This window comes from Schistocerca piceifrons, chromosome 2 (assembly GCF_021461385.2).
Source record: "Schistocerca piceifrons isolate TAMUIC-IGC-003096 chromosome 2, iqSchPice1.1, whole genome shotgun sequence".
NCBI classification, from domain to species: domain Eukaryota; kingdom Metazoa; phylum Arthropoda; class Insecta; order Orthoptera; family Acrididae; genus Schistocerca; species Schistocerca piceifrons.
The window spans coordinates 1,031,834,521-1,031,850,856 of record NC_060139.1 but is presented as its reverse complement, the minus strand read 5'-3'; positions in this window follow the sequence as shown (position 1 = coordinate 1,031,850,856).

Sequence of the window (16,336 nt, the reverse complement as noted above, 5' to 3'; positions counted from 1 at the left end):
TGATAGCAGTCACCGGTGTGGGTGTTGCATGGGCTGGCGCTTGTGTAGCAGGTGTGTGGTGCAGTCTGTGGTGCCTGTGTTTCAGCTGTGGTGAGGGGGGGAGTAATGTGGGTGCTGGTGTAGCTGGCTTAAAGACTGTGTGACCGCGTTTTGGTGTTCTGTTGTTGCTGAGTGGCTCTTTATGGTGTGCGTGTATTCCCACTCCTGTTCCCTCGTGGTCGCTTACGATTTCTCCGAGTTGTGGGCTCTGGGGCTCCTTGTTGGGTGAATCTTTCTGTGCTGTGTGCATGATTTTGCAGGCTGTGGCTTCAGGGGGGACGTGTTGTTTGGGAGAGCTGGTGTTGGTGTTGGTAGCAGTGGGGTTGCAGTGTTTTGTGTTGGTTGAGGTGCTTGCGTTGTTGCACAGCGGTTGTGTCGAGTGCGTGTGATGGGCGCAGAGGTCCTGCAGCCCGCCCCGTACCTCCAGGGTGCATAGCCATGGCAAACGAGACACCGTTCCTGGCTGCGTTAGGTGCGGGCCTTGGACGTGGTATGGCGTTGGGTGCCCTCCGTTTTCGTGTATTGCGCCTCTGCGCCTCTTTGTAAACGTCGCAGCTCCTGTAGTGGTCGCAGAGCATTGACCATAGTTGGCACAAAGGCGTTCGTTCTGCTGTGCGAGTGTACGTGTGTTGGATGCGTGCCTGGCAGTGTATCCACGGTAATGGGGTGCCGGGCCACATAGAAAGGCCGCATGACCGAATCGCTGGAAGTTGTTGCGTTGTTGGAGGTCGTGGGGTGGTTCGTATATTTGTACACTGAAGCTCATCCACAGAAGTCTCGTTATGTGCAGAAGGCCGCGGGAGGTGGCCGTATCGGCCAGTCGGGCAGTCGAGCGTGCGAGCGGAAGCTCGTCATCTGGGAAGCACTTTTGTACGAAGTTGAGCGCCGCTTGAACTGTTTCGTTTCGGGGACTGGGGTCCACATCCTTGACCATGTTCTGCTGTCTTCGTTCCTCTAGTGTCCTGTATGTATAGTACTCGATCCCCTTATCTTTGAGGACAGAGTTCTTCTATTCTGTGTTGGTAGATACATACAACGAGGCCCTCTCCCACAGTACTTGGTGTGAAGCGAGCAAGGGGTGTGTTCATCCGCAGATGTGATGTTGAGGACACTATGGTCCCCATAGTTCTGTATTACGACTGTTGGAAAACCAGTACTTTGTTGTGCGGTTGGTATTTGTGTGTTGTTGCCGACCGGCGGAATCAGCCCCGGAATCAGCCCTCTTGGTATTGCATGATATTTTATTTGGAGGAGAAGGGTGTGACAGTTCGCTTTTTCTGAACAGAAAAATACGTGAATAATAGGCCCTGCGGAAGTTGGGGAGATGCCCTGCGCCGTTAGCGCAGTGGTGCGGCACTTAAAGGAGAGGAGGAGGAGGAGGAGGAGGAGGAGGAGGAATGTAGCCTACAGTGCGCGGGGTGGTCCGACGTGAACGGGCCCTGACACTAATTACCCGCAACAGAGAACGAGATAGCCTCGCTGTGGAAGTTGATAACCGAAGTTACGGGGTAATTGCGAGTCTAGGGCTCTTCACGACGAAAGGGAGCAACGCTCAACCCTCCGCCCAAACTCCTGACGCTACGGTCGCTTCGCAAGAAGGCTCACTGAAGAGCAGAGCTGTCAACAAGGCCTAAGCCCCGATTGCTAGCGATGCACCGGCCATCACCGGCTGAGAGCTCCGTGCACTGCGACGGCTGCTCTAGCGCGGCTGACCAAGCAGCTCTTCTTAAAGGCTGTTATATCTTGAAAACACGGTTTGTCGTAACCTGGGGCTGACAGTTTTGTTCAAATTTGATGGAGAAAAAGCACGACGAATTGACATTTTTCAGTTTCATCTACCCTACTCCCAATACATACGATTCAGTTCTGTTGTAAGTAATAGGACTTTGGTACCTTAGCACCTGATAGTCAACCCACAAGCACTTTGTAAAAAGCAGACTTTACAAAAGACGTCTCCTCCTCTTGTCTCCATATATTGTGTAGTTTCGCTCATCAGGACACAGGACGCTACATTCACGGGACATGACGAAACCAACGCGTTACCCTTTAGCAGTTGAAAGACGTGTTACTGTACTAAGACACATACTTAGTAAATCATGCAGTTGAAGGTGCATTCTAGTGCACATTGATCTGACAATGAAACCGCTGCCTTGAATTCGTATGGCTGCCTATAAGAATACATAGCTGTGCACTGAAAGAATTGAGCGATTTTCCGTAAGCGGCCGTCAGAAGGATCAGTCTTAAGTGTAGGTCTTTATCTGCCAAAATATCAATTTTTGGCTACGTAAATCCCTAAAAATGTTCAGATTACGTCTAGTTGTAATATGTATTATTATAGATTTCTTTTTCTTTTCCTTCATATTTGTCAATGATGTCTTGTTTCTGAAGATCAGTATAAAGTCATTCTGTAAATTAATTACAAACTAGGTATTTGGTATGTGGTGAGTAGTAACAGTACATTGAAATGAAAGTATTTATTACATATTTACTATGTTTGGATTTACATATGACCTTTTTTTTTATACAAATAGCTGATCTCTGCATTAGTTATCGAAGTACTCATTCTGAACATGGTTAATGGTCTCCTACTGAAGTGGTAGGAGACTGGCTTTCGTGTCGCGTTTTTTCGCGTCGGAATCGACATTAGCAGGCGAACTTTCCGCTGTCCCTATTTAGATGCCAATGAAGGGGAGTCGCAGGCCAGCACTGTTGACTCGCAGGTGCTGAGTGCAGCGAGCAGCGGTGGACGAAGAATCCATCGCAGCACTGAGTCGTCTCTCTAATTGTTGCCTACGATGCAAGACTTTTGAAACAACAAAAAGTGGTTGTTATCGCCTGATAATGTACTAGATGACCAGCAAAAGGTGATGGTTACGAAAAGCAACATGGTGGGCTGATTCTCAGCTTTTTAGAAACGTGACGATACCGCATTGTCGGCCGAGAACTGGTCAGGTATCTGTGCGCTGTTCGTGTAATGCTTCCCAATCCGGTACTTGCGACGGAAGGGCTCACGTAAAATGTTCCTGGCACAGTCTCCTACGACTCTCGAGAAAGTTTCATTGTCTTACGGTTCAACGTCTGGTTTTCTTCGCTCTGGAAGATGTATCCCATTCGAACAGCTGATACCTGAGGGACGCCACCGAACACTGAGCACTTAGGACACTTTAATAAAGGCAGATGATTATATTCCTTACGTGTCGGGAAGTCTGTATCCCAAAAACAGATCCCCTTATTTGTAAAGGGTAGGGAACCAGTTGCAGGCATTGTCTGCAGTTTTCGCAACGAAGCTGGCGTCAACGTTGGCAAGCCGTAGTGTGAGAATGACATGGAACTTGCAACGTTACGTGCCAGCCACCAACTACTACCTTTCGTCTCAGAAAATCTGCGAGTTTACACCCCATAGGAAGACTGGCAGGGGTGGTTGCACCCCAGCGTCTATTATTTGCTGGATACCATCGCATACTGAGTTGTCTAATGACGAAGACCACTTGTCGGGAAACAGAGGGCTGCGTGACGTAGTGGGGAAAATTAACAGAACTGCTGACCAGGGATAACCTTGCAGTCGTTCTGTTCGGGATGAGTATTAGTCAGACAGATCAACCAGTGAGTTGGAGGAGTTAGATCAATCAAGTAGGTAGAGCATTTGGATGTCTTGCAGATTCAGATTCCGGAACTACTTCCGAGTATCACGTAGGAGGCCCTTTCAGGAGATTCGCATGTTTTCTATCTAGCGTTCTGACTCAGTGGACAATACGCTGTCATCCCTCCAAAAGGTACGTTTTTGACTGAGTCGTACCTGCTCATTTATTTTAATGTATATTATTATATTCCCATGTCCTCATATTCCATTCCCTGCCTGGCTCGTATCAAACATCCGACTGTTACCCCGTTAAATATCACATTGACACAAACTCTGCGACCTGCTCATTGGACTCAACACATGTACGCCTGGGACTATACCACCACGATGACTATTAGGTGGGACATATGGGACAACGTCTGAGATGCCTGAAGAGCCATCTCAGTACTCATGTTATGTTGCGTGACAGTTTGTTGACGGCCAGCAACCTTCGGAAGGTTCATTGCGCCATCAACATGTGATACTTTCATCACACAAGCCACCGTCCATGCGTGCATGCACTGGTGTTTATACTCCTTCAGATTGAGTGCTGTGGTTCAACAATACGAAAATGAACGTCACGTGACAATTCTTTAGATTCCAATTTTTATGAAGATTCGACCAATCTAAATTGATGGATGGCGGTGTCTGCTGCAGTTACATTTCTGTTACAGTAACAGGTGCGGAAGCTATCTGCGCACGATCGATACGTGATGCAACTCGTAATGCGCCCTTCCTTAAATGGCCCTCAAGATCGCATTTACTTGTGTCAAACACAGCAAATCCTTGAGACTAGCTAACCTTGAAGACACCATCCGGAAAAACGACATAGCAACGGAGTCCCCCTGTATAGACTCACCCATAAAGACAGCTATGTAGTTTTGCAACTTATACCAAATGTCAGGATATATCGCATTAGGAGGAGGATTCCAGTCTCCCTCACTACACTAAATCTAAGATCACCCTAGACCTCTGCAGTAACCAGGGCAACAGACAGTTAAAACCCTGGATTTCGGGTTGTACTTGCCCTACGCTGATTGACTCCAGCATACTGTGCACGCGGATCCGAAACGGCATAGTGGCTCATGGACGGCAGGGGAAAAGGCATTCCACAGGTGGATGAGCAACTGTTCCACTGCCGTATGGAAGCCATTTCAGCGCCTGCTTGTTCCACTGTGGTGGTGATACGGCAATAGAGGAGGGGTCAACTGAGGGGCTAATTGGTACCAATCGGGCAAATTTCGACGTCCATACCAGCAATATCATAAGATCCATGAGATAGCAGAAAAGTAGCATGATACGATGGCTGCGGAGCAGACTGCTTTGGCCATTTGGCCTTCGTCTGGAGCTTTGATTTTGGGAATGTAGGCAAGGCTGATGAAATGAACACACTGTTCATTCTCTTGTGATGACTGCGGTTAGGGTTTCCTGTCTACGCTGACATTATGTTAAATAACATTAAATGTTTCAGTGTGAGTAACGAACGGTGCATGCTGACAGGGGCCTTCATAGGTGCAGGTAGACGTGCCCTGCTCAGCAGTCATAGTCTGGGTGCTAACACTGAGCTTCTGGACAGGCTGCATCAGTGCTGAGCAGAGAGAACCGACGACGCTTTGTGAACGAGTGGCCTTAAAATCCCTCCGAGTACGAGATACGTTGCGAGACTAATTTCCCGTATCTTCTTCAGCGGAGACAGGACAATCCCTGCGCGAAACCAGATAGGCCTGGGAGCAATTGACACAACTAGGTGGCGTAGTGCACTGGAAACCCTGTTCCTGGGCCACGCTACCACACTGTCCACATGTAGCCTGACTGTTACAAACCACAGTGGTGTGACAAACGTTGGCACTTTAAGCAGGGCATTGGATTTGGGACCTATGGTCTTACCTAAAGGCAGAGAAATCCTGCTGCAATAGTGTCCTGAAACTTTGGCAGATTGAATGGCAGACTAATGATGCTGACTTTTGAAGCTCGTATCAAAACTTCTCATAATTGGATTCATGGCTATGGCAACACTTGGCACAGAGCCCTGGGCACCCAGTTTTCTAGGGAGAAAGTATGGGATGGAATAGTGTTCACCTGCACCTTCAATGTGCGCGCTGTCAAACTCATGGATGAGAAGGTGTAGCCGACCTCTAAAGCACCAATAGAACGATGTGCAGAGGATTCCTGTCCTCCAACAGGTATCGTAGATTCTCTCCAGATCAATAAGTTTAGCTACCATTTGCACTTTCCGAGGAGTTCTTCATGATGTAAGTGGAGAGGGGAACAAGGTAGTCAATTGCGGAATGATGTTTCGGGAACCGCATTGGGCAGTTGTTAAAACGTTTCGTGACTGAAGCCTAAATGACAATTTACCATACACCCGAAAACTATTCCTGAGGGTGACTGCGCGATACCTGGATGTTTGTCCTTTCCAGGTTTCGGAACAGGAATGACGATAGCTTCCCGTCATCTTCTGGGAAAGGTACTGTCGATTATGAAGGCGAAGGAGGTAGCACAGACTATGGTATGATAGATGCTCCAACATTTGGACATGGATACCATCCAGTCCTGGAGCAGAAGAGCGAGAGGAATAGAATGCGTATTGGAGTTACCACATAGAAAAAACGGTATTATAGCTTCCACGAGTTTTGAAGAAACAAAGCAAGAGGTCGCTCTTCTGCTACCTGATTCTTCGGGTGAAAGACTGTTGAGATCAAATGGTTCAAATGGCTCTGAGCAGTATGGGACGTAACATCTGGGGTCATCAGTCCCCTAGAACTTAGAACTACTTAAACCTACCTAACCTAAGGACATCACACACATCCATGCCAGAGGTGGGATTCGAACCTGCGACTGTAACGGTCGCGCGGTTTCAGACTGAAGGGCCTAGCACCGCTCGGCCACTTCGGGCGGCTCTGCTGACATTTCGGGATCTTTTAACTAACCACCGAAGTGCCCACCCAGTGAGTTGAAGATTGGGACTACGTCCACTAATGTACCCTTTACGACAGTTCTCAGAGGTCGGGAAGAACGTTACGTGCCAGGTATCTGCCGGATTAGACTCCAAACAATTGAGGGAGTGAAGGTATTAAAGGCCCTGGTAAGTAAGTCCCAGCTTGCCTTCTTGTTACCGTGTATGATGCGACAGCATCGCGCACCTAACTGCTTAGAGCTGATATAGTTGGCCAACGTAGGACGATGACGGGAAACGCGAAGAGCACGTCTCCACTCGCGTATTGCGTCACGGCACACCTCGTTCCACCAAGGAGCTGGGGTGCGCCAGGGCGAAGGCGAGGTACGAAGTATTTAACATTCCGCGGCTGTAAGAATAACTTTCGTAACAAGAGTGACCTGATCGTCGCTACTAGGAAACCGACGGTCATCAAATGTTGCTGGAGAAAGGAAGTGTCCAAACGGCTTTGGAAAACTGCTAGCGTCCTGTTGACATAGATGGCAGTAGTGGCTGTAAACAAAGGACACATGGAAAATAGTTTGTATCAGTAAGAGCTAGCCGAATACTACCGACTGAAAGGTTCTAGTGATAGTACGTTGACTTGGAGGCAGACAAAAATTTAGGTTTCGCAGTGTTTAGGCAAACAAGATTGGCTTGGTGGAAGAGGTCCATCAATAGGAAGCCTCTCTGACAAAAACGCGGAAATCCCCAAGCGGGCCTTAAGACCCCCTAAACAGCAAATATGGGGGGGGTGGAAGCTGACCAAGATGGAGATCGGCTATGGCCATTGGTATGGACGATGCAATGTTTATGGTACAAATGGAGAAGGTGAATCCAAAATGCAAAGGCGTAAAGCTGTGAAAGGGGACTGGGTGATAACGGATAGTATCATGGAGAAGAATCGGAAGTCCATGGTGTGCCGGAACACCAGCAACAGAGGGAAGATCAAACCAGACTGATTGTAAATGAGGGAAGACAAGCGACAAGGGGACACACTTACGATTCTACTCAGTGGTCGACAGTTCATCCCGACTGGAGCGAATTCCGCTAATATTCTAGTGGATAATTGACATAGGGTGGAGCAAGGAAGGGAAAATCTCACCATGGTTTCTATTAACCCAGCGACCGCTGAGAGCCGGTGGAATGGCATTCAGCCACAGGCTGTTCAGAGGCAACGCCTGCCGCCAGTGAGCGTCTGCTTGATCGGCCGCCAGCAGTGAGTCTCGGGGACACTGAAGACGGCCGAGGGCGCCTACCACTGGGTGGCGCTGTAGAAGAGACACGCTGTGGTGGAGGAGGAGCGTAACTGTTTTCTGATGAGCCTTCTTAGAAGCAGGACGTTGAGATGGAGGAGTGTATGGTTGTGAGGTCTGGGTACGAAGAAAATCAACAGGAGTAGACTTTCTTGGAAGTACGATGTTGGTGCTCGTGATTTAGCAGGAGCCAATGAAGGTTGAGCCTTATGGTGAGCAGGTGATAGTGGAGAGGTTGAACAGGCGATCTTTGGGCTGGCCGATCCGACGACAGTGGCGCTAGAGGTGTTATCGGAAGACTGCATGGTTACCTGCTTAGTAGGTCAAGGAGAAGTGAATACAGTGCTATATTTACCCGCTAGGAGCACTGTGGGATTTCTAATGGAGAGTAATTTAGTGAAGAAAAAGGTGTCTACTTTGGCTGCTGCTGCTGCTGCTGCTGCTGCTGCTATGATTTCCTGGATAATTCTTTCATCTTTACAAACAGGGCAACTTCTCGACGAAGCAGCGTTGTCACCCATACAGTTAATGCAATGAGGGGATGGGGATGGACAATCACCCTCAAGGACAACCCTGCCAACGGTATAGCATTTGGTGGTATTACGAAGGACGGGCTGGTATAATTAAAGCTTTGTCGCTGATGGCAACAGGTAGGGTTGGTGAAGTAAGGGCGAACTGAAATTATCTCATACTCTGCTTTACTGTTTGATGGAAGTTGAACGCTGTCAAACGTGAAGAAGAAAGTGCAGGTCAGTAACAAATCCTTTTCAGCCCTTTTCATTACTTGATGTATGCCCGTTACTCCCTGATGAGACAAGTCATTTTCATTGATCTCATTTGATAATCTGTCTAGTAATCTTGTATATGCCACCCCACGTGGTGAGTTTAAAAGTACAGTGCGCTTCCACCCCTACAGGGACGTTGTGTAGCAGTGTAGTTAGAAGCAGTTTTTGTGCTTGGAGAGCACTGTCTGTTACTAACAAGAAGGTGCCATTTCGTAACCGGGAACAAAACTTTACAGGACCTGCGATTGCGTCGACACCTTTCTCATTAATGAAAGAGAGTACTGTGGAGAAGTCTTGACCGTCAGATCGAGGAACAACCAGGAACTTTGGCACTGATGGAAGAATCCTCGTGGGTGAGACATCTAGCTTTCTCTTGTGAGCTCAAGTTGAAGTAGAAGATTTTTTTAAATAGAGGTGGAGCCCCTCCACGCCCACACCGATATGATGGCGAACTCAAAAGGTCTAATGCCATCTCTGCATAAGGGTTACTTTTCACTAAAGTGAGGTGTCGCAGGATGTGGGTACTGCGATGTTTGCGTACGTCTGGTCAAGGTTAACCATTAATACGCGCTCATCTGGAGATAGATTGGGTCGAAGTGGAACAAAGGGTAGCGGTCTAAAGGGCAGAGGAAAAAAACGTGCCAAGGCAAGAGCCAAGGGGGAAAAAAACCTCTGCGATAGACAGGTCGGGTGGTAAGAGCAGTGGCGGATGTCTTGCTGTCTGCGATAGGTCGTGCAAGGGTAGGCTTTGTTAGTAGTGGGTATCATGCATGTCGACACCTTGACGTTGTGCGGTGGTGTTGCTCGGCGGCTGCCGCTGGGTGCCGATGTTGAGCTCTCGTTTAGCGTCAGCATCCTGCAACAGTTAGGTTTATTACCGTTTTTGTGTCCGATAGGTTATATGTCGGATGCTCAGTGATGGGTGATGTTGGCGAATTGTTTGTGCGTCAGTGGGCGAACTCGTCGGTGTCCCTGCTGTGGCCTGTTGATTGGATCTAATAGCAGCTGGTTTTGCTGATATGCAGGGGCTTGCCGATGTTTGTCACTTCTTAGTGTATGTTAGTTTACCATATGCCGTAACTACTGGTGTCTTTGCCGCTTGTGCTTCCACCTATGGTTGTGATCGTAGTTTCCCAGAGTGAGGATGAAAGGCTTGTTCGAGTGTGTCGAGTTCCTGTATAGTCGTGTGGCGTGTTTTTTTGAATACTTCCTAGAGGGTTTCAAGGCGGTATTCTTGGTGAAGATCCACGGTGCATGTGTAGCGTGGAGCGTTGCTAATGATTCATAGCAATTTGTTCTGCATCATCTGCAGGCGGCGCAATCGTGTAGGAGCTGCATAACCCCAGATGTGTTTATGTTAGCGCTGTAGTTTCGGTCTGCGTGTAAACAGAACTGCTTCGCACTTGTCGACGTTTACTTTAATACGCCATCGCTCCAACCAAATCTCGCTTGTTCTGAGTGCATTCTGTATTCGTGAATGAATGTTCGACGGTTTCCGATCTTCCGCATGGATGGCGGTGTCATCCGAGTAGACGGCTAACGTCGTGTTTTGTGTTGCTGGGAAGTCGTTAATGTACATATTGAACAAGATGGGCCCTAGGATGCTTCCTTGGGGTACGCCAGCATGGATACCATGTTGTGTTGATTGTTTATCCTGCATGTTAGTGTTGAAACACCTGTTCGTTTATGAGACGTACGAGTCCATCCAGGAAACCAGCTTCGCTTAGTTTGGGTATGAGGCGGTTGTGCCAGAGACGGTCGAAAGCTTTTCGATGTCCAGGAACACGGCACCTGTGAGTCTGTTCATGTTGTAGCCGTGTGTTACATGTTCGACTACGCAGAGGAGTTTGTGTGTTTTCGAGTGGTGATTCCTAAAGCCGAATTGCTCCGGTCTTAGGGTGTCATTGGCGATGCAGTCTCTAGTGAAACGTTTTAATATTACCTTCTCAACGATCTTGCTGAGCGAACACAGCAGACTGATGGGTCGGTAATTTTGTTGGAGGGAGTTGTCTTTCCCTGGCTTCCTGAACATCAGGACCTTGGCTGCCTTGCAGAAGTCAGGGAAGTATTGGTGTTTAAGGATGGCATTCGTTAAGTGTGTAAGGTATTCCACGGCTTTATCGGTGAATTCCAGGCCCAGGGGCTTTCCTTGCGTCGCTGTGCTTGATAGCCCATGTGATTTCGTTTGTGCCCTGGAGTCTGCTGACATCGGCACCCAGTGGCAGCCGCTGAGCAACACTACCGCACAACGTCAAAGGGATCAACATGCATGGTGCCCACTACTAACAAAGCCTACCCTTGCACGACCTTTTGCAGACAGAAAGACATCCGCTACTGCTCTTACCAAACGACCTGTCTATCCCCTTGGCACGTTTTTTTTCCTCCGCCCTTTAGACCGGTACCCTTCGTTCGACTTCGACCCAATCTATTCCACGGCTGTATCCGTGAATTCCAGGCCCAGGGGCTTTCCTAGCGTTGGTGTGCTTGATAGCCTATGTGATTTCGTTTGTGCTAGTGCGTCTAATTTCGTTGCGCGAGGGGTGTGCTACAAGTCGTGTAACCTTCTGGCCCGTTTCAAGTGTGAATGCTGGATTTGAGGGAGCCAGATTCGGCATGAAAGACGCTGTAAGTGTTGTGGCCGTAAGCTCTTCCTTCTCCAACGCAGAGTAAGCTGGGCCGTGTGGTCGTTGTAGAGTGGGAATGTAATGTTTCTCCCTGGCTAGCTTCCACATGCCAGGACTTGTATCTAGCCCACCGAGTTTCTGTACCCATTGTTCGTTTTTGAATGTTTATATTTTATCCCGTATTATGCCCTGGAGTCTGCTGACGTGCTATTTATAGGAACGGGAGCCTGGTAGGCTGCCAGTATATCCCGAGGCGGTTCCTCATTGAGGTAACTGGGGCAGGGCCATCGAGTGTTGTTTTGGTGTTGTATATGGAATGGCGTCCTTCATTGCGTCTTGGACGGCAGTTGCAAGGTCCTCCACATCCTCATCGATTTGCTGCGTGCTGCTAATTTCGTATCAGGAATACGACTATCAAGCGTTTCCTTGAACAGTGTGGTTCAGTGTCCTGCAGTGTTTCTTCCGTGTGCAGTATTGCAGGCATGTGGTCCGAGTCCAGATCGTTTCCAACCGTAAGGTTGAGTGTGCATGTGATGTCCTTTGTGAGGGCTATGTCTAACACGTCTGGCCTGTGTAGGCACGAACGTGGGAACGTCCGGCCCAACTACAATGTAGTTTCAGCCTAGTATGAATTCCTATAGTTTCTTGCTGTTGGAGATTCGTATTCGTGAGTTACAATCGAGGGATTTTCCGTTTAGGTCTCCAGCGGCGATTACCAGTGGTGTTGTGTTGAGTACTGTGCTGATATCACGTGTTACTATGTTTTTAGGAGGGTTGTACAGCGATACCAGTGCGGTGTTGGCTCCGTTGAACTTGACCCTGACTGCCGTGGCCTCCAGTCGCTCAAGCGCTGGGAGCTCGATGTTCGTGTGTTCTATGCCTCTGTGTATGATAGCTGTGCCGCCTCCCCTCCTGCCATACGCTCGGTTGGTAAGATTAACGCAATACTCTGGGATGATGATAGCTGTGCCGCCTCCCCTCCTGCCATACGCTCGGTTGGTAAGATTAACGCAATACCCTGGGATGTTTAGTTGTTTGCGAGGTGTAAGCAGTGTTTCTTTCACAAGATCGATTAGGATACCCTTTCGCTCCTTGAAAGCGGCTATTTCGACTTCTTTGTTTGCGATCCCGTTGGCATTCCAAAACAGGGTCTGTGAGTTTGTGTTAGCGTCTGCGTTTCGGGGCTGGTGTAGTCTATTATCCATGTAGTGGAGTAAAAAGTGGCGTGACAGTGGCTTAGAAGCTAGTCCAGTTGAGCGTGCTCGACATGAACTGCGTGAAGAGTCGTGTGACACACCTCATACTCTTCCCGACTACTTTGGTGGTCATGAGTCCGGGGAATAATGTCTCCATTATTCTCTGGGATGTAGACGTTTGTGTTTGGCGTCTGGTGAGGGCTGGCTTGTGTGTCAGCTGTTCGTGTGACGGTTGTGGGTACCTGTGTATTCACTGTGCTGAGTGTGTGTGTGTGTGTGTGTGTGTGTGTGTGTGTGTGTGTGTGTGTGTGTGTGTGTGTTGTCGAGTTGGTGTCCGGATTGTGTTCGTGAGGATTGGTGTCCTGTTGCCTGTGTACTTTTTGGGGTGTGGTCGTATTGCTCCTGTTTCGATTGTTTCTCCTTCTACTCCTCTTCTGACGCTGTGGTCGTCCCTGTCTTGGTGCGTCTTCTGCAGTGTGGTGGGCTGCAGTCCGGGGAGGTAGGGTGGTGGTGGTACTGGTGTCGCGTGGTGTACCCGATACAGGTGTGGTGTTAGGTGGTGTGTTGTGTTGTGTGTCTGTTACTGGGGGTGTTTGTTGTGCGTGTCCTGAGCTCTGGGGCTCCTCTGACCGTCCCGCGCTGCTGGGACTGCCAGCGACCACTCCAGCGAAGGATACTCCACTTCTTACTGGGCTCGGGGGCGATTTCGGAACTGTGATGGCGGTAGGTTTAGAGTGTTTAGCTATTTTGCGCCTCAGAGCTTCTTTGTATGCAATGTAGTTTTCCGCATGGGCAGCACCACAATTGGCGCACTTGCGAGGTGCTGTGTTGGGGAGTTTGCACTGTTGTGTCGTGTGACCGCCAGCGCAAATGCGGCAGCTGCGAGCGAGACCATATCGGATTCCCGCCTGCGCAAAGCGATCACAGTTGTGGCATTGTTGGGGGTGCGCGGCGTATGGTGTATGTCTACACTGACGACCATATGAAGAAACAATTTTAGCTTCAACAGGTCGCGGGACTTGTCCGTGTCGGCCAATTGCCGGCCGCGCTGGTCTCGCGGTTCTAGGCGCGCAGTCCGGAATCGTGCGACTGCTACAGTCGCAGGTTCGAATCCTGCCTCGGGCATGGATGTGTGTGATGTCCTTAGGTTAGTTAGGTTTAAGTAGTTGTAAGTTCTATGGGACTGATGACCACAGCTGTGAAGTCCCATGGTGCTCAGAGCCATTTGAACCATTTGTCGGCCAATTCCGCCATGTAGTTGTGCGATGGTCTCGCTATGCCGAACTCTGTCATTCGGTTTACCCGAATGCACTCCCATCCGAGAGCGGCGAGATCTTCGTGTACTGTCTCGACTGGGGTTCGTGAAGCTATCCCGTTGATCACGTACTGCTTTGTCTTTTCAAGGACTGTTCTGTACGTGAAATGTTCTACATTCTTTTCTTTCTTTAAGAAATTGCAGCAGATTCGTGTAGTCTGTTTTGTTTGCCACATACAGTGCGGCATGGTCCCCAGTGAGTTTTGAGTAGAATGTTGTGGGGTTGTGTTTTTCAATAAATTCTTTGTTCAGGAAGCTAAGGTCTCTATAGTTGTGTATGATGGCTGTTGGGAAGCCAGTCGCGGATTTGTTTGGGTTCTGCGTAACTGCTTTTAAGTCCGAGAGTTCTGCAGTCGCAGGGTTGTTCGTGTTCGCCCCTGTGTTGGCGTTGTTAATTTGCGGTTTTGTTGGAGTTGTCAGCAGTTAGTGGACTCACTTGTTTGTGTGTGTGGTGGCTGTTTGCGTCGCGGACCGACCTGCTGGCATGGTCCGTTTTCTGTGTTGGTTTTGTCCTCCGTCGGCTCTGACTCCGATTCCACCGAAGCCTGGGGCGCCAGAGGTGAAAGAGGGGGCACGTCTCTCGAGTTTCCAGAAGGCGCTTTTGTGTGTGGGGGGGGGGGGTGGGAGGGGGGTGAGTATTGCTGTTTGTGGGTGTTCACTGCCCATCAACAGTGTGATCAGCTGTTGCTGTTCTGCAATCTGCTTGTCCTTCGAAGCGACTGCTTCTTGGAAGGTGGACAGTGGGACGGAAATGCTGGTGGGAGCAGCCGTCATTCCCGCCTCTTTAGCTGCAGCCTTGCTTGGTGGGGAAGCGCAGGAAAGATCAGGCATCTTTGTTGCTTAGAGGAATTTCATTCGGATAGAGAGGGGTGTACGACAATTTTGCTCTTCTTTTCGAAACTACAATTATTGCTTTTTTAGGCGAAAGTGCAGTGTATTGCGTCCCTACGGAAGAGGGGAGACCCTACGACCTATCTGCGCCATGTGCAGTGCGCGGCTCAAGAGAGCGCAGATGGAAGAGAGCGGCCTACAGTGCGCGGGGTTATCCGAAGTGAACGGGCCCCTTACCCTGAGATAACCCTACCAAAGAACGGGAGAGTCCCACTGGGGAGGTTTGCGACCGAAGTTGCGAGAAGTTGAGCCGATGCTGAAAATAGTTCAAATGGCTCTGAGCACTATGGAACTTAACTTCTGAGGTCATCAGTCCCCTAGAACGTAGAACTAATTAAACCTAACAAACCTAAGGACATTACACACATCCATGCCCGAGGCAGGATTCGAACCTGCGACCGAAGCGGTCGCGTGGTGCCAGACTGTAGCTCCTAGAACCGCTCGCCTACTCCGGCCGGCTGAGCCGAAGCTCTTGCCGCTTAGCGCCCAGAAGCTTTAAGCGGCTTGCGCTGGTTCGTGGCGCTCAGAAGAGCGTCACAGGCAGCTACGCCAGGTGCCGAGAGCAGTGCTCCGTTCGGGTCGGCTGCTCTACTGCCATTGCAAAAGTTTTTTTTTTTTGTGGGGTTTAAGGGCGCTCAACTGCTGAGGTCATTAGCGCCCAGTCACCGTTGTTAGAGCACATGGAATCTAGAGAAACTCAAGGGGAGGGGGGGACACCAGAGAGACCTGACAAAGATGCAGATAAAAGAAGTAAAAAGGTTAGATGTCTTTGGACAAGCCAGTTAAAGTTATAAAACGCAGAACACGAGCAGCTGCTCGAGCGTCATCAGCTAAAATATCCGGTAAAGTAGATGGCAGGGACAGGACAACACGAGATTGACTAAAGCGGGGACAAGACAATAAAACATGGCGCACTGTGAATGCCTGACCACAAGGGCACTGCGGGGCTGGGTCACCGGAGAGCAGGTAGCGGTGGCTAAACCAGCAATGCCCAATCCGCAACCTGGTCAGAAGGACCTCCTCTCGCCGAGATGGTCGGGAGGAGGTTGTCCAAGCAGTTGGGAGCGGTTTTACTGCCCGGAGCTTGTTTTCTTGAAGGGATGACCAAGCATCCCACCACAACGACACAAGACTCTTACAAACATCCCCACGAACGTCGGATGACGGGACACAATGGGAGGCTGGCCGAGGCAGGAGGACTGCAGCCTCGGCTGCAGCATCCGCAGCCTCATTCCCAGGCACTCCTACATGTCCTGGAACCCACAGAAAGCTGACAGGAGAACCATTATCAGCGAAAGAATGGAGGGACTGCTGTATCCGTTGAATCAAGGGATGGACCGAATAGGGAGCTCCAAGGCTCTGAAGAGCACTGAGTGAGTCAGAGCAGAGTACATACGATGAATGGCGGTGGCGGCGGGCATACTGAACGGCCTGATGGAGAGCAAAAAGCTCGGCCGTAAAGCTCAAACATTGGTCGAGGAGCCGGTACTTAAAGGTGGCGGCCCCGACGACAAAGGCACAGCCGACACCATCGTCAGTTTTGGAGCCATCGGTGTAAATAAAGGTGTGACCGGGAAGTCGAGCACGAAGTTCGACAAACCATGAGCAATACACTGCAGCCTGAGTACTCTCCTTTGGGAGTGAGCTGAGGTCGAGACAAATATGAATCGGAGCCT